The sequence below is a fragment of the Lissotriton helveticus genome, chromosome 1_1 (genome assembly GCF_964261635.1).
Source record: "Lissotriton helveticus chromosome 1_1, aLisHel1.1, whole genome shotgun sequence".
Taxonomy (NCBI): Eukaryota; Metazoa; Chordata; class Amphibia; order Caudata; family Salamandridae; genus Lissotriton; species Lissotriton helveticus.
Genome location: NC_136057.1, coordinates 1501816055 through 1501840603, shown reverse-complemented (window position 1 = coordinate 1501840603; position 24549 = coordinate 1501816055). Strand labels below are relative to the sequence as shown.

Here is a 24549-nt window from a genome sequence, read left to right as displayed (position 1 = left end):
GGCAGGAATTTTGAAACAGCTTGGGTAAGGTGGTGTAAACCCCGCCTTACTTAGATATAGTATTTCTATATCTACCCTATATATAGACACATAGTAACCTATAAGTCACTCCTTGGCAGGCCTTAAGAATCCTGGAGGCAGAGTGCTTGGTTTTATGTGAGAGGGTGCCCTAGCAAGAGCTGAGCCCTTCTGCAGCTTTCGGAACCATGTCCTTATAGCTGTTCTATGATATAGCCATACCATATACTCTTAAGTGCCTTATAATCCTCGTGGTTAATGCTAACTTTGGTTTTGCTTTATCAAAACATGTCTTATAAGGTGTCAAACACTTTGGAATACTACCCCTCGCCAGTTCTGGCGGCGAGGGTAGCATTCCACCCTTCTAGAGTTAGAAGACATGTAGTTACTGCTTAACCCGGTTAAAGTTAAACAGAGCCTCAGCATCACAAAATGGATGCTGCTGCCACAGACTCAAGTCTGACCTCCTGCAGCTGGATGAAACTCCGGCAAGGGAGGCCTGGACAATAAGTTTCCTGTCGAGAGAGGTGCTAGCACCTCCCCAGATTGCCTGTAGTGTATTGGGGCAGGGTGGGTTCATTGGAAAGATGCTTTCCAGACACTGCCTCGGGCACACAAGGTGCTCCATGCATAGAATGGTTCAAACCGGTTGCTGGGGCACTCCAGCCCCAGCTCTGGTGCGAAACTGGACAAAGGGAAAGGGGTGTAACCACCCCCTTCCCAGGTTCATCCAGCCCCTTAGTTTAGTATAAAAATAGGAGCTGTGTCTAGAGACATTAGATTTTCCTGGACTGAAACTCTGAAATGAAACTCTTGGACCTTCGACATTCTATTCTGACTTGAAGACTGAAGACATCTCCCTTGTGGTCAAGCAGTGACCACCCTGTGCAAACAGGCACCACCAGTAACTTGCCGGTTTGCTTTGTCGACACTCCCGCCGGAACCCGAAGACTCAGGACTCAGGAACTGGACTTCCAGACCTCTCCGACTCCGATCCACATCCACAGCAAAGCTGAAACCCGTGGCGGACACGAGAGACGTGGGACCGGACACCCTGTGCTACCTGCTCTTTGCTAACTGTGCAGCTTCTGAGGCATCCTCGAAGTTGTGCATTGGGGTTTGAGAAGCCCCAGACCCGAGCAGCATTTGCACCAAAGCTCCTCCACACTCCACGAGTGCCTTTTTGTGGCCTTTGCCTGCATTTCAGCTCAAGTCGTCTTCCCGGTTGCTAGCCCGTTGGTTAGTGAGCCCTCCGAAGATTTCCTTTTGAAAATACACCACTTGCCTGGTTGCTCTGGGCTTGCTTCAGCTTCCCTGCATAGGAGAAGCTCCCCAGACCTTGCTGGTCTGACCTGAAGCCAATCTTCCCATCCTACGTGGATTGCGTTTGCCAAGGCTTGTTGGGTCCAATCTGTATACCGACACCGCAGTTAACAAGATCCTTCATGGGGCAGCTCAAATCCAGCTCCTGGTCGTCGTCTACGCCTCCCGGACCTCATGGCTGCAGAGACAAGCTTCACCTCTTCACCTGATTGCATCTCGATATCGCCTGGTTCCTTCCGGGTCACTAGCTAGTGACCCAGACTCTGCCCCCTCTGCTTTCAGGTTCTTCAATACTCCGATCAATCCTTGGATCCACCCGGACACTTTTCTCCTGGTCGCTTGCAGCACTTTCTAGCAGCTCTCCACAGGAAACAGCGACGAAACCCGACACAAAAGAACACCTATGCACCCGGCTTCCCTGGGTGAGGTAACTTGAGTACTCCGGTGCTCCTGTGGGTGTTGACTCTCGAAGTGTCCTAGTTTAAAAGGGTTTTACCGTAGTCCATCCGGAAGTGTCCTTAGTCTACTACTTTGTAACTTTTACGTTCCCATTATAACTCTATGGTAGCTCGCGAGTTTGTTTAGACACTGCATGCATCTCCCGTGGGCCTCCTTCTTCCAATCCCTTGGTTGTTCAGTGTAGTCCCAGCGATTCCCTAGGCTCTAGGCCTATTCACTATTCCTGAAGTGGTTCTTATACCACTTACTTAGTATATGGTTTGTGAGGCCCCTAGGGCAGAATTGTATTTGTGCAACTTAAAATATGCTTTTTGAGTAACTTGTACTGTATCTCGATCTCTGACGTCATAAAGAGATCAGAGGGGTTGTGTTAGTAATAAATACATATATATTTTGTATATACCTTGTGTGGTGCCCTTTCATTTGATATTCAAGGGATTATAATTGGTATAACAGCTTGCTTCACATGCTCTCTGAGGTTTTCGCCTAAGACTGCTGGTCCATGCTACCACTAGGATAGCTGATCTATAAGGTTGACTTTACAACCACCATCATAAGGGTCGTTCAGACTTTTGCAAGGTGCCCACTAGAATAGTGGACATCATATGCCAGGCATACTTCTCACATCAGTGACTCAGGAACTGGACTTCTAGACTTCTCTGACTCCGATCCACATCCACAGCAAAGCTGAGACCCGTGGCGGACACTAGAGACGTGGGACCGGACACCCTGGACTTCCTGCATTTTGCTAACTGCTCGACTCCCGGGGTACCCTCGCAGTTGTGCATTGGGGTATTAGAAGTCCCAGACCCAAGTGCCATTTGCACCAAAGCTTAGCCCTCCATACTCCACGAGTGCCGCGTGGGGCCTGCTCCTGCATTTCAGCTCGATGCGTCTTCCTGGTTGCTAGCCCTCTGGCTAGTTAGCCCTCCAAAGACTTCCTTTTGAATTTACACCGCTTGCCTGGTTGCTCCAGGCTTGGCCCAGCTTCCCTGCAAAGGAAAAGCTCCTCAGACCTTGCTGGTCCAACTCAAATCCAATATACACTTCCTGCGTGGGTTACGGTTGCCAAGGCTTGTTGGGTCTAATCCAGATACCGACGCCGCAGTCAACTAGACCCTTCATGGCACAGCTCAAATCCAGCTCCTGGTTGTCGTCGACACCTCCTGGTCCTCGTGGCTGCAGAGACAAGCTTCACCTCCTCACCTGAAATCTCCTTGACATCGCCTGGTTCCTTCCTGGTCACTGACTAGTGACCCAGACTCTGTACCTCTGCTTTCAGGTTCTTCAGTTCCTCGATCCACCCTTGGATCCACCCTGACACTTTTCCACTGGTCGCCTGCAGCACTTATTCCTTATTCGCAGATCTCCATAGGAAACATCGACGAAACCCGACACCTAAAGACACCTATGCACCCGGCTTCCCTGAGTGAGGTAACTCGAGTACTCCAGTGCTCCCGTGGGTATTGACTATTCAAGTGTCATAGTCTAAAGTGGTTTTGTCGTAGTCCATTCTGAAGTGCCCTAAATCTTTATTTTTGTAACTTTTACGTTCTCCATTCTAAGTCAATGGTACCTCGCGACTGTGTTTAGACACTGCACGCATCTCCCGTGGGTCTCCTACTTCCTAACCTTTGGTTGTCTAGTGTAGCCCCAGCGATTCCCTAGGCCTATTCCCTATTCCTGAAGTGGTTCTTATACCACTTACTTAGTATATAGTTTGGGAGGCCACCAGGGCAAAACTGTATTGGTGCAACTTATCATATGCTAATTGAGTAACTTGTGATGTACTTAGATCTCTGACCTCATAAAGAAGTCGGAGGGGTTGTGTTAGAAAGAAATACATATATATTTGATATATACCTTGTGTGGTGTCCTTTCATTTGGTATTCAAGGGATTATAATTGGTAAAACAAACAGCTTCACATGCTCTTTGGAGTTTAGCCTAAGACTGCTGGTCCATGCTACCACTAGGATAGCTTGTCTATAAGGTTGACTTTACAACCGCCATCAATAAGGGTTGTTTAGACTGCTGCAAGGTGCCCACTAGAACAGTGGACATCATATGCCAGGCTAACTTCTCACAGGTACTGCTACGCAAAACTTTCCGGATCCAGTCTGACGCCTGGGGATATTCTAAGGTAAGGAATCTAACACTAACTACTGTTTCTTACAGATATATTGTTACCCAAGGTAAGTAACTTGTGCATCACGTCTTGTTTAAGATCCGGCATCTATTCCCAGGAAGGTACCAGGAAGGAACCAGGCGATGTCGAGATGATTTCAGGTAAAGAGGTGAAACTTGTCTCTGCAGCCACGAGGACCAGTAGGTTTCGACGACAACCAGGAGCTGGATTCGAGATGTCCCACGAAGGATCTAGATGACTGCGGCATCGGTATCCGGATTGGACCCAACAAGCCTTGGCAAATGCAACCCATGCTGGAAGTGAAGATTGGCTTCGGTGCAGACCAGCAAGGTCTGGGTAGCTTCTCCTTTGCAGGGAAGCTGTAGCAAGCCTGGAGCAACCAGGAAACAGTTTGGTTTGAAAGGATTGTCTTCAGGAGGCTCACTAGCCAGCGGGCTAACAATGGGGAAGACGCGTCGAGCTGAAATGCAAGAGCGGGCCCCACGCGGCACTCGTGGAGTGTGGAGGGCTGAGATTCGTGCAAATGGCGCTCGGGTCTGGGGCTTCTCGTACCCCAATGCACAACTCGGTAGTCGAGCTGTTAGAAAAATGCAGGATGTCCAGGGTGTCCGGTCCCATGTCTCTCGTGTCCGCCACTGGTCCCAGCTTTGCTGTGGATGTTGGTCGGAGTCAGAGAAGTCTGGAAGTCCAGTTCCTGTGTCGCTGAGTCTTCGGGTTCCGGCGGGAGCGTCAACAAAGTAGACCTGCAAGTTACTGATGGTGCCTGTTTGCACAGGGTGGTCACTCCTTGACAATGAGGGAGATGTCTTCTGTCTTCTAGTCGAAATAGAACATCGAAAATCCAAGAGTTCTGTATCAAGAGTTTCGTTCCAGGATAATCTAAAGTCCTGGAGACACTGATCCTATACTTATACTAAGCTAAGGGGCTGGATTACCTGCCTAGGTCCCTCCTATGGGTGGACATGGGAAGGGGGTGGTTACACCCCTTTCCCTTTGTCCAGTTTCGCGCCTGAGCGGGGCTGGATTGCCCCAGCAACTGGTTTGAACCGGGCTATGCATGGAGCACCTTGTGTGCCCAGGCAGTGTCTCAAAAAGCATCTGCTGGTGCAGCCCTCCCTGTCCCAATACACATCTGCCTGTCTGGGGAGGTGCTGGCCCCTCCCTGGACAGGAAACCTATTGTCCAGGCCTCCCCTGCCGGAGTTTCGTCCAGCAGCAGGAGGTCAGACTTGTGTCTGTGGCAGCAGCATCCATTTTGTGATGCTGGGGCTCTGTTTAACTTTAACTGGGTAAAGCAGTAACATACATGTCTTTTCCCTCTAGAAGGGTGGAATGCTACCCCCGCCGCCAGAATTGGCGGGGGGGGGGGTAGTATTCCAAAGTGTTTGACACCTTACACGACATTTTTTGATAAAGCCAAACCAAAGTTAGCATTTACCGCGAGGATTATTATGCACTTAAGAGTATATGGTATGGCTATATCATAGAACAGCTATAAGGAGATGGTTCCAAAAGCTGCAGAGTGGCTCAGCTCATGCTAGGGCACCCTCTCACATAAAACCAAGCCCTCTGCCTCGAGGATTGTTGAGGCCTACCATAGGATTGACTTATAGGTACATGTGTGTATATATATATCGGTAGATATAGGTATACTATATCTAAGTAAGGGGTGATTACACCATGTAGGAAGGTGTCCACCTGACTATGGTTACCCCAGATTTTTGTGCCTTGTGTTTAGCTGTTTTTTGACTTAGTTGGCCTGGGACCCTGCTATTCAGGGCCCCAGGCTATCTGCTCTCTCTTTAAAATGGACTCCATGTACCCTAGGTGCATAACTAAATTGGATCGGGTCACCTTATCAGCCCCTGTACAGTGCACTATAGATGCCCTGGGCATAGGTGCATCCAAGGCCTACCAGGAGCTGCAGCATATCTTTTGCCACCCCTGGCTGGCCATCCAAATTGACACAACTGGCTGATCACTCAGCTGGGGCAAGGTGGTGTAATCACCCCTTGCTTAGATATAGTATACCTATATCTAAACCTATATCTGGGCACATATATACCTATAAGTCACTCCTACGGCAGACCTTAACAATCCTGGAGGCAGAGTGCTTGGTTTTATGTGAGATGGTGCTCTAGCATGAGCTGAGCCGGTCTGCAGCGTTCGGAGCCATTTCCTTACTGCTGTTCCAGTGATACTGCCATACCATATACTCTTAAGTGCATTATAATCCTCGCGGTTAATGCTAACTTTGGATTGGCTTTATCAAAACATGTCGTGTTTGGTGTCATACATTTTGGAATACTACCCCCTCGCCAGTTCTGGCGACGGGGGTAGCATTCCACCCTTCTAGAGGGAGAAGACATGTTACTTTACTTAAAACGCGGTTAATCCTAACCAGAGCCTCAGCATCACAAAATGGATGCTGCTGCCCCGACACAAGTCTGACCTCCTGCTGCTGACCGAAACTTGGCAGGGGAGGCCTGGACAAAGGGTTTTCTGTCACAGGGAGGTGCTACACCACCCCAGACAGGAGATAGTGGATTGGAGCAGGGAGGGTTGAAAGAAACTAGACACTGCCTTTGGCACACAGGTGTCCCATGCAAAATCCAGTTAAACCGGTTCTGGGTCCTCCAGCCCCAGCTCTGGCGTGAAACTGGACAAAGGGAAAGGGGTGTAACCACCCCCTTCCTGGGTCCCACCCATAAGAGGGACCTAGCAGGTAATCCAGCCCCTTGATTTGGAATAAAGGTAGGAGCTGTGCTAATGCACATCAGATTATCCTGACTGAAACTTATGAAACGAAACTCTGGACCCTTCGACATCCTACTCAATGTAGAAGACTGAAGAATCTCCCTTGTGGTCAAGGAGTGACCACCCTGTGAAAACAGGCACCATCCAGCGCCTCACCGTTTGCTTTGTTGCAGTTCCCGCGGAACTCGAGCGACAGAGATCGACAAGACCAGCTCCCCTCGACTACTAAAAGCCCGATCCACAGCCCCAGCAAAGCTGAGACCCGTGGAGGCGACGTGAAGCGTGGAGCCGGCCATCTTGTAAAAACTACGAAGTGCTGACCGTGCAGCTCCCGATGCTCCCTCGAAGCTGTGCATTGGGGTTTGAGAAGCCCCAGCCCCGAGCAGCTTTTGCACTGAAGCTACGCCCTCCACATTTATCGAGTGCTGCGCGGGGCCCTTTTGCATTTTCCTGCTTGACGTGTTGGTCCGGTCACTTGCCTGTTGGCTAGTGGCCCCAATACCAACGATCCTTTGAATTTACACTGCCAGTCTGGTTGTTCTGGACTGGCCCCAGCTCCCCTGAAAAGGAGCAGTCTATCTGACCTTGCTGGTCCGAAAGAGAAGCGATTTTCCATTCATGCGTGGGTTGCCTTTGCCAAGGCTTGTTGACTCCAATCCGGAAGCCGACACCGCCGACAGCGAGAGCCTTCGTGGGACAGCTCGTGATCCACTTCTGGACGCCCTCGATGCCCCAGAGTCCACGTGGCAGCGGAGACAAGCTTCCTATCAACCACCTGATTGCGCCCGACATTGCCTGGTTCCTTCCTGGTTCCATCCTGGTCACTGCTGAGTGACCCAGACTCTGTCCCCTCTGCTTTCAGGTACTCTACATCTTCGATCCACCCTTGGATCCAACCGGACTCTTCTCTCCTGGCCGCCTGCAGCATCTTCATCTCCAGGCTCCATAGATCTACACGACGAAACCCAACACACTTTGGCACCTATGCACCCGCTTCCTGTGGGTGAGGTAACAATCTAATACCGGTGCTCCTGTAGTGGTACATACCTCTAGTGTCTAAGTTTAAAGTATGGTAATTCTATTCCAGTCGGAAGACTTCAAAAACTGTAACTTGATAACTTTTACGCACCATTGACTTTGCATTGGTGTATGCGTGTGCTTTTAGCGCTGCACCCGATTCCCGCGGGCTACTCCCGTCCTAACTACTGTTAGTCCAGTGTAGTCCCAGCGATTCCCAACGCCCTAGGCCTTACCACAGTTCGAAAGGTGATACTTATACCACTTTTTTAATATATGGTTTGAGTGGCCACCGGCCCTATCCATAAATGTGCAACTTTTGAATGTTTAACTGTGCTTTTGTTTAAACGCTTGTGCTTCTATACTCATAAAGAGTATAGGGGATTATTCTAGTAATAAATACATATATTTTTATAATATAGAACTTGTGTGGTGTCCTTTCATTTGATATTACAGGATTGCATATGATAAAACAGCTGGCTTCACTTGCCCTCTTGAGTTAAGCCTTTAGGCTGCTTAGTCCATGCTATCCCTAGGATAGCTTGTCCTTTTTAAGGTTGAATTACAACCACCACCATAAGGGATTGTTTGGACTGATACAAGGTGCCCCCAGAATTGGAGACATTATACATCAGGCCAACTTCTCACACACCACCTTACCGAAGCTGAGTGATCATCTTGTGGTGTCAGTTTGGATGGCCAGCCAGGGGTTGCATAATACATGCTGCAGCCCCTGGTAGGCCTTGGATGCACTTATGCCCTATGTACCTATGGTACACTATACAGGGGCTCACAAAGGTGACCCAATACCCAATCAGATATGTACCTAAAGTACATGGTATCAATTTAGAGAGATTACAGCTGGGCTCTGGGTCTGATTAGCAGTCCCACAGCCACACTAAAGTCGAAAAACCAGAAATCTCAGGAAAAAGTGGGGGTGTTCATAGGAAGCAGACTCTACTCTCCTACAAGGGGGACCTTCTAGGGCAGATCTTAACCATGAGCAGCAAACATCCCCCTCTCTTGATCCCCTCAGACAGCACACTGCTGCTGAGGCTGCAGGGAATGTACAAGATTTGTTGGGATGAGGGACTCCTATATTCAGAGGGTAGAGATCCCAAACTTGGTGCCTCCAGGAGGTTTGTTATACCTCTGAAGTTTAGGAGCTTCCTACTCACCCTAGCACATGACATTCCCCTAGCAGGACACTTAGGCCAAAGCAAGACTTGGGACAGGCTTGTCCCTCACTTTCACTGGCCTCATGTGTCAGAGGACACCAAGGAGTTGTGTCGCTCCTGTATTACTTGCCAAGCCAGTGGTAAGGCAGGTGATACTACAAAGCCCCCCCTGGGGGTTCCCTTTGAGAGGGTTGGGATTGACATAATTGGTCCCATGATCCCTCCAACAGCATCGGGACATTCTTACATCCTGGTGGTAGTGGACCATGCTACCTGGTATCCAGAAGTTATTCCCCTCAGGACCACCACAGCAGCTGTGGTTGCAATGGCCTTCTTGGGGATGTTCTCCAGGACGGGCTTTCCTAAGGGGGTCTTAACAGACAGAGGTACAAACTTGATGTCTAGTTACATAACTGCAATCTGGAAAGAGTGTGGTGTCGACTACAAGTTCACCACACCCTATCATCCTCAATGCAATGGGTTAGTTGAAAGATTCAACAAAACCCTAAAGGGCATGATAATGGGACTGCCATAGAAGCTTAGGCGGAAATGGGATGTTCTATTGCCCTGCCTTCTCTTTCCCTACAGAGAGGTGCCACAGAAGGGGGTTGGCTACAGCCCTTTTCAACTTTTGTTTGGGCACCCAGTTAGGGGTCCACTGTGTTTGGTGAAGGAGGGATGGAAGTTACCTCTGAAACCTCCCAAACAAGATATTGTGGATTATGTACTTGGTCTCCGCTCCAGGATGGCTGAGTATATGAAGAAGGCATCCAAAAACCTTGAGGCTAGCCAGGAATTGCAAAAGGCCTGGCATGACCAAAAGGCTGTCTTGACTGTTTACCAGCCAGGACAGAAGGTTGGAGTCTATGGCCCCAGCAGCTCTCCAAGATAGATGGAGTGGACCCCACACTATACTTGAACAAAAGAGAGAGGTCACCTACTTGGTGGACCTTGGAACTCCCAGGAGCCCCCACAGGGTGTGCCAAGTGAACATGCGCAAGCCTTATGTTGACAGGGCAGACATGGGCTTGCTCATGGCTACTGATGAGGGACAGGAGGAAGAGAGGACCCACTCCCTGACCTCCTCTCACAGAACCCTGATGATGGCTAAGTAGATGTTGTAGCTTTGGCAGGCAGCCTCACTGAACAGCAACAATCTGATTGCAGGAAGGTACTCAATCAGTTTGGGCACATGTTCTCACTGACTCCAAATCAGACCACCTGGTGTACCCATGAAGTGGACGCAGATGAAAACTTACCTGTGAAGAATAAAAGTACAGGCAACCTGACCATATCAGGGACCGCATCAGGACTGAGGTCCAAAGTATGTGGGAATTTGAGTCATTGAGCCCTCAACTAGTCCTTGGGTTAGTCCAGGGGTCTTGGTACCTAAATCTCACACCAAAGTTGGTAAGCGAGAGATGAGGTTTTGTGTTGACCACAGAGTACTCAATGCAGTCACTAGGACTGATGTGCATCCTATTCCAAGGGCAGAGGAGTTCAGTTCAGTTCATAGACTTTATTTCCATAAAAATATCACAAAAGTCGTTACATGACACAATAGTGGTGAATTAAAAAAGCACAGTGTAAAAATCTATAAAACAATTAAATTAGCATCAAATCACTTGTGTTCAGTTAACACCAAAAATATACACTAAGAACATTAAAAATCTCAAAAATACATGGAGAGGTCCTAATGCGTAAAACATTTACAACATTACATTCACCAGCGCAGCAGAACGGAATTACCAATGGACTATGTGCAAAAAGTGCTCAGACACGAGTTTATAAAGTGCATTGTGCGGGAGACATTATATAGCACTTCTTTTCACAGGGTGACTTGTTTACAGTGATTATTATACTCGCCCATCATTAGGTGCTTAGATTGGACTGTGAACGAATAACCCACACCCGTCCCAAAAACTTGGCGACGGCGATCACTATCTGCTCTTCCAATGAGGTGGTCAGGATCTGCACTGCCTCATTGCTCATCCTAGTTCCCATGTTCTGGCAAACTGGTTTCAGCCATCTTAGTCTTGGTCTGTAATAGGCTGGGCAAGCAATTAAAATATGTGCCACCGTCTCCACCTGATCTAAGCAATAGGGACAGGCATCATCATTCAAGGCTTTCCGTTTCCTAGTGAAAGCCTTAATAGGTAGAGAGCCCACCTTGAATTGGTGGTATAGTTTCCTTTCATTTGGAACAGTAATTACGTCCCAAGAGTCCTCAAACTTGGCTTCATGTTTTTAACCAAGAAATGATGTGGACAAAGACGGTTCATTGGAAGACGCATAACGCATTGCTATGACCATTTTCCAATAGGCCTTAAACTCTACCTTGGATGGAAATACTGTGTCCCCTGGATTTGTTCATAAGCTGCTCATGCCCATCCCAATGAGTAAGTCCCTCACACACGTAAGCCATGGAATTTTGTTTGACACATCTGAGTTCTTGACATCGTTTAGGGCCAACGCATAGTGTTGTAGCTCGGGAGTCACCCATATCCTCCTCCAGTTTGCGATTGGCCTAAACTTTGCCACATCCTTAAGAGAGTGGCAACCCAGGTCCAAGAACAATGGTAACAGGGGAGTGGTCTGGGGGAGCCCAATTAAAAACCGCAAGAACTTGTTTTGACCTAATGCCAAATTGTCCAAATTAGCGAAGCCCCACAATTCATCCCCGTAAAGAATGGAAGCACCAATTTTGGTGTTGTATATTTGGAGTACTGGGGCTGTTGGTTTGGTGTATGATGATTTGTGCTCTTTGATCAGGGCACCCGACAATTGGGCATGCTTAGCTGTAAGAAGATCAACTTGTGGTTTCCAGGTCACTTTACGGTCAATATGAACCCCCAGGTATGAAAATGTATCTGTTTGTTCCAGTTGCTTGTCTGTCATGCCGACACTACCAACAATCCGCTTGTGCTTGTGCATGACCATGTATTTAGTTTTGTCCACATTAATTATTAGTTCATGGTCCCTGCAGAACTGCTCAAATCTTGTGAGGGCTCTTTGTAGACCCATCCAGGTCTTGGAGAGAATAAGGGTGTAGTCAAGGGAGGTCTGTCGGAAAGTCATTAAAATAACTCACCACCCCATTTATGTATAACGAAAACAGCGTTGGGGCACCATTGCCTGACCCCTTTTTTGATTGGAAATTTATCTGTAAGGCTCCCATCGACACCCCATCTCACCTGCGCATAGCTTGCAGTGTGTAACCGTACCAGCATAACCAAAATCTCCCGAGGCATGCCTATCTCCAGAAAGCATTGCCACATCTTACTTCGGGGGATAAGATCGAACGCTGACGTCAAGTCAACGAAAGAAGCATATAGAGTTCCACCCCCTATTACCACAATGATATGATATGATATGATAGCCCATTTATACCGCGCAACAATCGCTCCAGGGAGCATCTCGGCGCCAATAAGAGGTCAACCTGATGTTAAAGTTGCCATTACTGCTTGAGTTGATCGGGGCCGGACTCACACTAGTGCTCTGGCAGCTATGTCTGGGAGGTTGTAAATCCAGGTTTTTTGTTGTTTACGGAATTCTGATTCCTTGGCCAGTGCTCTGAGAAGCGGGGGAAGGGCGTTCCAGGCTTTTGCGCCTAGTACCGCCAAAGATTTGCCCCCACGAGATTTAAGTCTAAACCCTGGGACGATCAATAGGTTGGCGTTTGAGGAGCGCAGTGCTCGGGTCGGACAGTATCTAACAAAATTTTTCCTTAGGTATAAAGGGCCAAGGTCATGGACAGCTCGAAAAGTAATTATCAGTAGTTTGTACAGGACCCTCTTTGTTATGGGCAGCCAGTGTAAAGCATTGAGTGCTTTGGATGCTGAGGATTTTCTCGGCCATTTTAGGACCAGCCTTGCTGCCGCATGCTGGACCATCTGGAGTTTGTGAGTAACCGCCCTATTGGTTCCAGCATACAGGCTGTTGCAGTAATCTATGCGTGAAGTAACTAGTGCAACAGTGACGGTTTTCCTCGCTTCAAAGGGCAGTAAGTCAAAGAATTTCCTGAGACTCTTTATCACCCCAAAACAGGTGCCTGCCACTTTTGACGCCTGCTTTTTAAAAGATAAGTCGGCGTCAAAGTGTACCCCAAGATTAAGATCACGCCAGTATAAAAGTAAAAATCTGAACACCTGATCTATGGTGCTTGTGCAGGACCGAAACCCAGCCTGCAAGTTGGACAGAATGTTATGTTCATCCAACCAATACTGGAGTCTGTTTAGGATCATTCTTGCCAGGACCTTTTGTATACAATCTAATAGGCTAATCGGCCTATAATTCCCAGGCATTGAACGGTCCCCTTTTTAAAAATAGGTATTATATCTGCTCCTGCCCATGTACTTGGTATCGAAGCACCACTGGCCACAGCGTTTGCCACGATCTGTAACTATTCAGCCCAATGTGGTAAATCATGAATAAAAAGGTCGGCCGGGATGCAATCGGGCCCCGGGGCCCTCCCTCTTGGGACAGATTGAAGTGCAACTTCCACCTCTCGTCTAGAGAAAATAAGAATTGTTTCATGAGGTGGAATCAAAAATCCAGAATTAACCTCTTCACTAAAGAACTGTTCTGTGAAGTGTGAAACCCACCTTTCTGGCTCTACATAGTTGTGTGGGACATTATTGGCTACGCCATTTCCCCACCTCACCAAATGCCAAAACACACACATATTCCTTCCACGTGAGGCTTCCAGCAAGTCCCCCCAATGACGATCGTCCCAGGCCCTTTTGGCCTGGTACTGGGCCCTCTTGTAATCAGCCCTGGCATGGATATTGTAAGCCTATCCTTAGACCGTATTGCTACCGCAAGTTTTTTATATGCGATTCTGCAAGTGCTGCCATACCAAACTGCCGCTTTCTGGCCAGTGTCATGACTAGGCTTCTTTGCTCTCTTTATAAAATGACTTCTAAGCTTAAAAAAAAGTTCCTCATGGATCTGAACTATTTTTACATTCACCTGCCCCTGAATTGCACAAACCCTCAGCTTACTAATGGCACTTTCTAGCAGGTTTTTCATGTTAGCCAAGTGCTCTTCGTTCTGAAGGACACTTGCCCACTTGACCCGTCTGGTGTCATTGGTCATTCTCACTTCAACAAAATCGTTGCGTGTTGCTAAAATCGCTCCACGAACTGATGTTGTGCTTAAAACAGAGAGCACCAGGGGGTTATGGTTGCTCTCTGGTCTTTCGCAGACCTCCATATCAACAAGGTTACACCACAACTCCTTGTTCAATAGGAATTAATTAATTCTGCTGGAGCGTACCCCATTATTAAAAGTATGGGAACCTGATTTGTCCGACTTGGTTCTTCCATTTATGGCCCTTACCCCATGCTCTAGGCAGAGTATTTTCAGCTAGAGACCTGCACTAGACCATTTCTTAATCGGAGGGATGTCTAGCTGGGGAATAGACCATTCAGCATCCTCTTCAGTAGCCAGGTTAATATCGTGAACATCCAGGGGTTCGAACGTACAATTAAAATCCCCAACTATTATGACGTTGTTACCCACTCTCTGATCTTTTAGAAACAAATCTACCATAGAAACAGTAGGTGAGGCTTTCCCTCCTTGCAATCCTCATGCGTAGACATTAATGAGTAGAATATCCGGACTCGTAAATCCCGATATCCTTGTTATTAAAATATCTTTTGAATCAATAATTACCTCCTGCGCCGAGTACAGCCCCGATTGTCTTATCCAAGTGATCAAGTCACCCTTAGGCCTACCATGTTCGCCTTTTTCTGCTGGTTTCGTGAAGTTTAGGTACCCTTGGCGAAATACTGCGTCAACTGCCCACATTTCCTGGAAGAACAATATATCTGACAATACAATATAATTAGATCAGTCTACCGAATTCATTTTGCTAGATATACCCGCAATGTTCTAGGGAGCTAACTTTAAAGCTTGCTCATTGCCCACAGTGACATTATCGTTGCCCAATTGGTCACAAGGTTCGTTTGACACCCCCACTGCATCATCAGCTATCTGCTGCTGGTTACCCAGAGACCCCCTTCTAAAACCCTACCATTAAACCTACTACACCCCTCCCCCCAGCCAGATGCACTTTTGGCGATGTATTAACTCGCAGGTTGGATACTAGTACCTCAGCTATCCCACTCATAGTGGGTGGTGACTGAGGATTCACTCAACACACATCTAGTGTGTGTAGTCAATCAATGTCCTCCAATAAGGATAGTGGTTCAAATCTATTGTGTATCGGTACTGCGTAGTCATTGGGGACACAAGCCTGACTGGGATTTCTTGCATTTCCTCTACCTACCATATTTGGAAATAGTACTCGATAAAAGAAACCAAGGGGCAATATATGAATGTAAGGCTCACTCAGGTCCCTCGTCCCTCCTCTTTCCAAAATTGTTTGCAGAAGTAGCGGGGACCCAAAACTAATTACCACACAGTCCCCTATGCATTGTTTCTGATTAGGCCCGACCCATGGGACTCTACGTACCATTTTGAACTCACTAAATAGACAGTCACCCAACCCAGTCCTGCGGTTTAGCACATGTAGTGCTTTGTTCTTTAGTGATTCCCAATGTTCAGTATTGTTAGCAGACGTAAGTACTGGTACATTGGCAAGAATAATAGTATAGGGTGTTGCTTCCGGGGGAAGGATAAGGTTACTACAGGGTTTATCATAGCTCTCCCTCAGGGTGCCCAGTCCCCTACTCCTTCCATATTCCTTGGTAGATTTAGGACCATTTGATAATGGATGCTGGCTACTTGCAGCTGCTTTTGGTGTAGAGCACCCTATACCCTCACTGTCGTTTGTGCAGCCTATTTCTTTGTGATTACTGTTGCTCTGTACTGTAGCTACCTTGGGTACAGATGGCTGCCCAGTCACCCCCCACCCTATTTGAAATTGGTAGTAGCATGTGTTGCTCCAGTTTACATAACCTGGCATCAATATCTGAAAGTTTGGAAAATAAGGGGTCTAGCAGGGCCACCGTTCTATCATCTACTTTGGAGAGGAGTACATCTTCTAGATCCCTAAATAGGTCTTTAATATATGATCTATCGTCTTCCTTGCCTTTATTTTTATCAATCTTAGTCGATGGAAGGGCAACTACCTGGGTCCCAACTTTTTCACTAGATTTATTTCTTGTTTTAGCCACCTTGCTGGCACGTGTTAGCATATGCGGCTGTCCATGTGCCTTCTGTTTTTTAGTGTTTGAGTCATCTATGGCCTTAGTCTGCTCCGATCTCCGTTGCCGTGTATTTGTCTTAGGAGCAGGAGATGCATCAAGGGATACCATACTGTTGTTTATCACATCTGGTGCATGGATCTCGGCAGTCACCAGGTGAGTATGCACAGCTTTTGTGGCCTCAGTGGAAAGGAGGCTTGAAGGGCAGGGTCCTAATGAGACTCGATGAGGTTGGGGGTCCATTGATAGTCTTTTTTCTGTCATCTTAATTTCGTGCATAAGGTCAGACTCGGCCAGTGTTAAAAAGGCATCTAATGTACCCACAACCCTAGAGCCACCCCCTCCCACACGATCAACCTTAGACATGGTAGACTCTAAATATAGGGACCAGTGTATTAAGCAGAATTATGGTGCACAATTACAATTGGCGTATAAGTTACCAGTATCAACTGCACGGGTCACCAGTGTCTGAAGTCAATAGGCAGGGTAAATACCTCAACAGCAGATTAAGTCAATGTTAAGTGTTCTTACTTGCAGGGTATAGGTGCCTCCCCTCCTGGGGCCTAGAGAGTAGGTCCAGCCCGGCCTCCTCCTGGGCTCTGACGGGCACGGACGGGCCCGCCCTTGGCCCGGACTTCGCCCGCGCCGCGGGAGGTGCCACGTTCTTTTGAGCGCCTCTGGGCGCTTAGTGATGACCTGTGGTGTCCGCGACCCTCAGGCGCACTGGGAGCTGTAGTCCATAGCCGGCCAGACCGGCGAAACCGGTGATGCTGCGATGAGGCTGGAGCAGGGCTTGAAGCAGCACAGTACACCCGGCGCAGAGCCCCCAACAATGGCAGGCAAGCCAAGCATAGCGTGAAAAGGCGTCCCGTGCCGCGGGAGGTGCCGCGTTCTTTTGAGCGCCTCCGGGCGCTTAGTGATGACGTGTGGTGTGCGCGACCCTCAGGCGCACTGGGAGCTGTAGTCCATAGCTGGCCAGACCGGCAAAACCGGCGATGCTGCGGGGCTGCGATGAGGCTGGAGCAGGGCTTGAAGCAGCACAGTAGCCCCCGGTGCAGAGCCCCCAACAATGGCTGGTAAGGCAAGCACAGCAAGAAAAGGCTTCCCAAGGGCAGATGAACTCGTAGATGCTTTGGCCTTAGCCAAGTTTCTGAGTACTTTTGACCTTACTGCTGGCTACTGGCAAATCAGACTAGCTGAGGATGCCAATCCCAATACAGCATTTTCAACCCCTAGTGGGCATTACCAATTTGTGGTGATGCATTTTGGCTTGAAAAGTGCACCTGGCACATTTGAGAGGTTGGTGAACAAAAGTTCTCAAAAGCCTGGAAGACCGTAGTGCAGCTTATCTAGATGATATTGCTGTCTTTAGCTCCACCTGGGAGGATCACCTGGTCTACCTGAGAAATGTTTGGGAGGCCTTGCAAAAGGCAGGCATCATTATCAAGGCTACTAAGTGCCAGATAGGGCAGAGTCAGGTTGTGTACCTGGGCACCTTGTAGGTGGAGGCCAAGTTCAACCATTGCAGAGCAAAATCCAGACCATCATGGAATGGGTTGCTCCAACTACCCAGACTAAGGTCAGAGCTTTCTTGGGCCTGACTGGGTACTACGGAAGATTTGTAATGGATTATGGATCCATAGTGACTCCCTTGAATGATCTTACATCAAAGAGAATGCTCAAGTAAGTTTAGTGGACAGTTAGCTGTCAAAAGGCATTTTATGACCTCAAGCAGGCCATGTGCACTGTTCCCATTATGCAAAGTCCTGACTATTTTAAACAATTCATTGTTCAAATTGATGCTTCTGAGTCGGGGGTAGGGGCTGTGTTATCACAATTGAAAATAAAGGGTCAGGATCAGCCAGTAGCTTTTATTAGCAGAAGGCTGATCCAAGAGAGAAACATTGGTCAGCTATTGAGAGGGAAGCCTTTGCTGTGGTTTGGGCTCTGAAGAAGGTGAGGCTATACTTGTTTGGAACTCACTTAATTTAACAGACTGACCACAAGCCCCTCTTGTGGCTAAAACAGATATCTGAAAGACACAGGTTAGTATTAGATTCCTTACCTTAGAATATCCCCAGGCGTCAGTCTGGATCCAAAAACGTTTGCGTAGCAGTCCCCCTGCGCTTCGCTAGGCGTCGTCTGCGACTCCGCGTCCGTCGTCAGCATCGTTTGCGCTGGGATGATGTCGCCGGAGTACTTAGACGCCGCCCTCGCGTGCTGACGTCAGTTCTTCTTTTTTCCGCCCCAGCAAGCGCCGATCCGGAAAAAGTGGTACCCTTAAGCCATTTTTTGACTAAACTTTTTCGATCCTTTTTGATCTGTTTTTCGAGTTGTACGACTCCATCGGTGCCGGTAGGGATGCCCGGGTTCAAACCCTGTGCCGACTGCAACCGACTGATGTCGGTTACCGACCCCCATCGCCGGTGCCTGTATTGCTTAGGGACCGACCACGATGACAAGTCGTGCCCCGACTGCCGGGCCTTGACGTCGAAAGCTAGGCGGGAGCGGTCCCGCAAGAGCCTCGAGCTCCGGCAGTCGGCCCCGCGCCGCTCGAGGTCCCGGTCCAGGAGGAGGTCGAGGGACCGGTCACGGGGCCGGAGTCATCACAGCTCGGCAAATCGATACCACTCATCGGGCTCCAAGTCCTCAGGTAAGAGGCACAAGAAGTCGAAGAAGCGACACCGCTCTTCTGACTCCCCCCGACGTTCGCGCGTCGCGGCCAGGTGTTCGGGAGCCGCAGACGTCGCGGCATGCTCCGTACCTGCCGGTCCCTGGGCAGAACGCAACGCCAGAGGAGATCGATGCCTTCCTCATGGCAATGAGGTCGCTCACTCCTCCGTCGGGCTCCACGGCGCCTTCGGGCCCCGCGGTCCCGACTGGTAGCCCAAGCGGGCCGGGTGCTTCGGCGTCTGCGCCGTCGGGTGCTTCGGCCTCGGCGCCGTCGGCGACTTCGGTCCCGACGCCACAGGGCCCCGTCGGATCCGGGTTGCCGCTGGTCGACCTAATGACCCCTCCGACGGCGTCGACTCCTAGGGTGTCTCTCACAACGCCGTCCCCAGATGACGTTGTCCCCGATCCCCCCCCCCCCTCGATCCGGTTCTGACGTCAGAACGGCGTCGATCGACACCTCATTCAAAGATGAGAGAAGTCCACTACTTCTATGATCCGCCCCATCATTTAAACCTGAGTACCAGGAGATGGAGGGCGAGGCAGATTGGGAGGGGTCTGAGCACGGGAGTGCCAGTCTTTTCAGGACTGGCCAGGTGAACTAGGGGAGGCCAGTGGTTTGGACACTTCGCCCGACACTGGATTTGTCTCTCCTCCTACAGTGGCTACGGAGGAGGGGGCTTCCTATAGTATGATAGTATAGTGTTGATGAGGGCAGCCAAGGCCTTGTCTTGTAGTGTAGTTCCTATTATCCCAATAGGCTCTGCGCATTGGAATAATACCTCCAATAGTATAGACCTAGACCAGACGTTAACTAGGTCTTCTACTGTCGATATTAGACTTAAAGTTTTGGGTTTGCCAGCTAGCTCAGAGTTCACTAGAAACTTTCTCGAATAGGCAAGGAGGAGTTGAACCTCCCTGGATAGACAAGAAGGGATTTAGTTTCTAACAACCATAGAACATGACAACTTTGCTCTCCCCTAATCAAGAGTGTATCTCTAGAGTAGTGTGAAAACAAAAGACAACTTATTTTACTCAGTCAGTACGTGCATTCTTAGTTTCACCAGATTGTAGAGAAAAGGAAGAGACGGGCGTGTTCAATAAAAGATGTTATTTATTGATCAGTCTCTTTTCTCGTACAAGAGAAATGAATCGATATTATTGCAATACTTATGGTTAAGTAAAGTGCATACAATAAAAGCAGAATTATGAAATAATACTGTAAAAGCATTAATATGGTTTCTAAGCCATATGCTATTTAAAATGGATAGAATATATACATACACATATACATTTAACTAATCGTACTCAACTGGTGCTTCTAACCACGCCTACCCCGGTGTACCTGACCTAAGCCTAATACGTGGGCTGGAGTAGAAAGTAGCAGTTTGAGTTAAGTTTGTTTTGCCAAGTGACTGACTCAAGAATTCTCTGCAAGGGGTTATTCAGTTCTGTACCTGAGATCTAGGATGGTTGAGGGATGGTATCTCTCGTCTGTGGTCTCGATATTCCAAGCTGCCTGCAAGGGCTGCTCGGAAGCGCCGGAGCTGGATTTCTCGGCAGGATAAAGGCAGCATCTCGTTCTCAGCGCGTCAGGAAGGCGGGGCAGCGCCAGTGGGCTTCGCTCTCTGCTGGGCTTCGGCAAGTCTCGCTGCTCCGATCTCGTCACCACCGCGTGTGTTTGCTTAAGGCAATGTCGGTAATATTTATACCTGTAAGGTGCCGAGATTGACGTAAGGATGGACATAGATACGTCAATAAGGATGTCATACGAGCTGGTCGTTAGCACATTCTTTTACGGAAGTTCTTTGAGAAATCAAAACAATGGCCGCAGGGATTTTCCCAGGTTGTCATAGGTTTGATTTGTTTTGAGAACTCCGTATGCCTTATCAGGGGCTGGAGGAATATTGCTTGCCTAATTAGATGGCAAGCGTTATGACCTAATCAGATAACGTGCTCCTGTGCCGTGGTCTGGCTTAATCAGATAACGGTTTCTGCATCATGGGATGGCTGCTAGTTAATTTGTTAACCAGAATAGGGTCAGGAATAGGGGGATCTATACAGAACCTATAGGAATACATCACAGTCTCTTGAGCTCCCCGTCGCGGCCGTGAGGACTAACCTCCTCACTGAGGTCCTCAAACCAGAGGCAAGCTCTTTGGAGCCTCTACTGCAGTTCAATGTGGCCTTAACTGACGTTCTGTTGGGCACTTGGTCCAGGCCCACTACAGGTCCCCCTGTAGATCGGAATGTGGCCAGACGCCACCGCCCGGCCCCGGGCGACCCTTGTTTCCTGTCCACCCACCTTACCCCCGAGAGCCTGGTTATCCAGGCCTCTAATTCCCAGACCGCATTCCCGACACCTGCTCCCCCTGATCGGGAATCCAAAAGGTATGAACAGTACGGAAAAAAAATGTTCTCCTCACATAGTTTGGAGTTGCGGTCGGTCAACACCGCTTGCCTTTTGGGCCGTTATACCCACTCTCTGTGGGACACGGTCGCGGACGTGCTGCCACAATGCCCGGAGGAGGCCCGGGTTAAACTCGCCCAAGCCCTTGCGGAGGGTCGAGATGCGGCACGGTATTCTATTCGATGTGGGTTGGATACTACAGACTCGCTAGGCAGGGCGATTGCAACGACGGTGGCGGTTCACTGCCACGCCTAGCTGAGGTCCGCCAATTTTTCGGCTGATGTCCAGAACACCCTTATGGACATGCCGTTTGATGGCACGAGGAAGTTGCGTCCCTCTTGGTCAAGGGGGCCATCGAGTGCGTTGCTGGGCCAGAAGTAGGGTGTGGTTGTTACTCCCACTAATTTCTGGTTCCGAAGAAGGGCAAAGGGGGCCTACGCCCTATCTTGGACCTGCGGAACGTCAACGGCTTCCTCCGGAAGGAGAAGTTCAAGATGCTGACTCTGGCTCAGTTCTTAGCTGTCCTGGACCCGGGAGACTGGATGGAAGCATTGGACTTCCAGGACTCTTATTTTCACTTACCCCGTCCTGCAGGCCCACCGGCGCTACCTGTGGTCCACGGTAGGCTACGAGCACTTTCAGTTTACCGTGCTCCTCTTTGGCCTTATCAGCGCCCCTCCGGTGTTCACGAAAGTGATGGCGGTGGTCTCAGCTCATCTGCGCAGATTAGGGGTGTCAGTCTTCCCCTATCTCGACCACTGGTTGTTGAAGGGGGCTCGCCCCAGACAGTCGTCAGCCACCTTCAGACTACGGCTGACCTCCTGCACCTGCTGGGGTTCTCCATCAATGTGCCGAAGTCACACCTGTGCCCCTCTCAGACGCTCCTCTTCATCTGAGAGGTTCTAGACTCGGAGCAGTTTCAGGTTTATCCCCCCGGACATCGGGTTCGGGATATTCAAGCTCTGATTCCGATCTTTCAGCCTTTATCCCGAGTCTTGGTCAGGTTGACGCTGTGGCTTCTGGGGCTGATGGCCTCCTGCATCCTTCTGGTGCATCACGCCAGGTGGCGGATACAGGCTCTGCAGTTCGACCTGAAGTTTCAGTGGGCCCAGCATCAGGGCAACTTGTCCGACCATGTCTTGATCTCGGAGGGCACTGCAAGACAGTTGCAGTGGTGGCTCACGGACTCCGATTGGATCAGTGGCAGATCCCTCTCCCTACCCCAACCGGAGGACGTAGTTGTGACGGACGCGTCCCTCCTGGCCTGGCGGGCCACATGGGAGAGGCGGAGATCAGAGGCCTCCGGTCTCCGGCGGAGTCCCAGCTCCACATCAACCTTCTGGAGCTGCGGACGATCCGGCTTGCACTGAAAGCATTCCTCCCCTCTGTCCGGGTTAGGTACTGGGTTTTCTTAAGAACCGGCACAGAACCGATAACCCAGCGGTGTCAGGGTACACCCAGAGACCTCGAGTTCTTCCTGATTCAGACCTACAGAAACTCAGAGTCTTCTAGGTGAAGTCAAAGATCGATTTTATTGGCTACAACCAAGGTAACAAGTGTCCTAGAAGTACAACACACGGGGAGTATATTCTCAGGAGACTGCTCAAATTTACGAAGTCAGCCTTCTCTTTTTATACACAATTTTAAGCTTCAGGCAAACATTCTTGGTTGTAAAGTGAATCGTTAACACATTTCCAATACAAAGAAAAAAGCAGAGTCATGATGACATGTCCATATTTCACTTTGTGCTGCCTACAACAAATCACTCGGCAGGGCCCAACATTTCATCAGATATCGGTGGACCCCCAATAAAACCGGGCACCTCCCCATCATAAAGAAAATGAAGAGAAGGAGTGGAGACAGATGTGTGTGAGATAAGGCAGGTGTGCGTGCTGAAATGGTTTTATGGCTGGTTGAGCTTTGATGTTATCTTGTTCGGCCACTGGGAGGGGAACTGACCTAACGAGTTCGGCCTGGGGCAATGGTTCCAACTTGTATAGGTCAACGAAAAGTCAATTAAAGGGTATGTGTCCTTGTAGAATTGAATTCAGCTGGATTAAGGCCTATGTAAAGGGCAACACACAAGATGGCTGCAGTATATAAAATGGAAGCCAAGGGTTCTGAACGGAAATGACGATTTCGAGGTGAAATCGTCACTCGAATGTACTGAAAATATATGTACATGTTGTGCTCGTCATTCTCGGTCTTTTGATACCAAATTCGTCATACTTCGACGAAGTTTTGATTCTCGAGTCCACAACGATTACGAATCCAGAATTTACAGAACCACAGACCCTCCTTTTGCCCTTACATAGGCAATTAATCTATCCTCATGTTAGTCTGAGTCCAGATCTGTATTCCTAAAGTCATTGAGATGTTGCTGTAACATCATTCTAGTACTTAGTTCATCACTTGACACAGGCTTCCTTACACATGATGTAACACAGAGGCCACATATTGCAGGAGCACACTGTATGCATAGACAGAACAGGAAAAGAATGGCTAAGACCATCCAAATGACCATTAGAATTTTCCATCCCCAGGCAGATATCAGTTCCCAGAACCATCCCAATAATGACCAATCTCCCTTATCCACATGAATAGATTCGGAAATCTTATGTAGTTTGGAGATGGCCTGGTACACCGTTGGAGCGTTGTCTGGGATGAAAATGCAGCAGCTAGATTGGATCAATCTGCCTACCCCACCTCGGTCTGCAAGTATAACATCTAAAGCGACCCGGGTTCTGAAGGGTCATAAGTCGATCCGACTGGAGCTCAGCAGTCAAGTTACTAAGGGCACCAGCAGTTTCGGTCACGGTGGACTCAACTACCCTTGTCAATTGCCTTATGTTCCTACTGTTAGCCATGGATCCCCAGAACGGCAGAAAACCCTTTGCAAAGTCCCCAAATTCTTGACCTGCAGTGTCTTCTTTACTCAAAACACCTCTAACTATCCTTGTCCGGTGGTAGTCTGCCGCTGCTGTGTAGGTAGGAGGCAACAAGAATGAAACAAAACATGAGCCCGAAAAGTCAGGGGGCAACCATGTATAGGCTCTATCATGGCAGATGAAATAAGTACCCTTAGCTGCTAAAAACGCAGGGGAGGTCTGAGACCCAAAAACATACGTTTCTGTACAGACACTTCTCCCTAACTGAGCTCTGGGATTCTTGCCAATACCTTGCAGACACATGTTACCCTGATGGGGTACAATCCAGATCGGGGAAGATCTCTTTGCTTGCGTTTTCTCACTTAAAGTAGCTCCATATCTGGTCACGTTCCAACCCACATATGCAAGTATCTCATCATCCGGGGTATCTTCATAAGAAATTACTTCCTTAATCATGTCAACTATACCTTTGACTAGGGCGCTAGTCTTGAGGTTGTCTTTCACAGAACGT

The 24549-nt window shown here is 48.9% G+C and overlaps 1 protein-coding gene across 6 annotated transcripts in view; it reads left to right on the top strand.

Moving 5' to 3' along the window:
- Positions 1 to 24549, top strand: part of FIRRM (FIGNL1 interacting regulator of recombination and mitosis) — a 3243174-nt gene that overhangs the window by 2980458 nt on the left and 238167 nt on the right. The window lies entirely within an intron of this gene.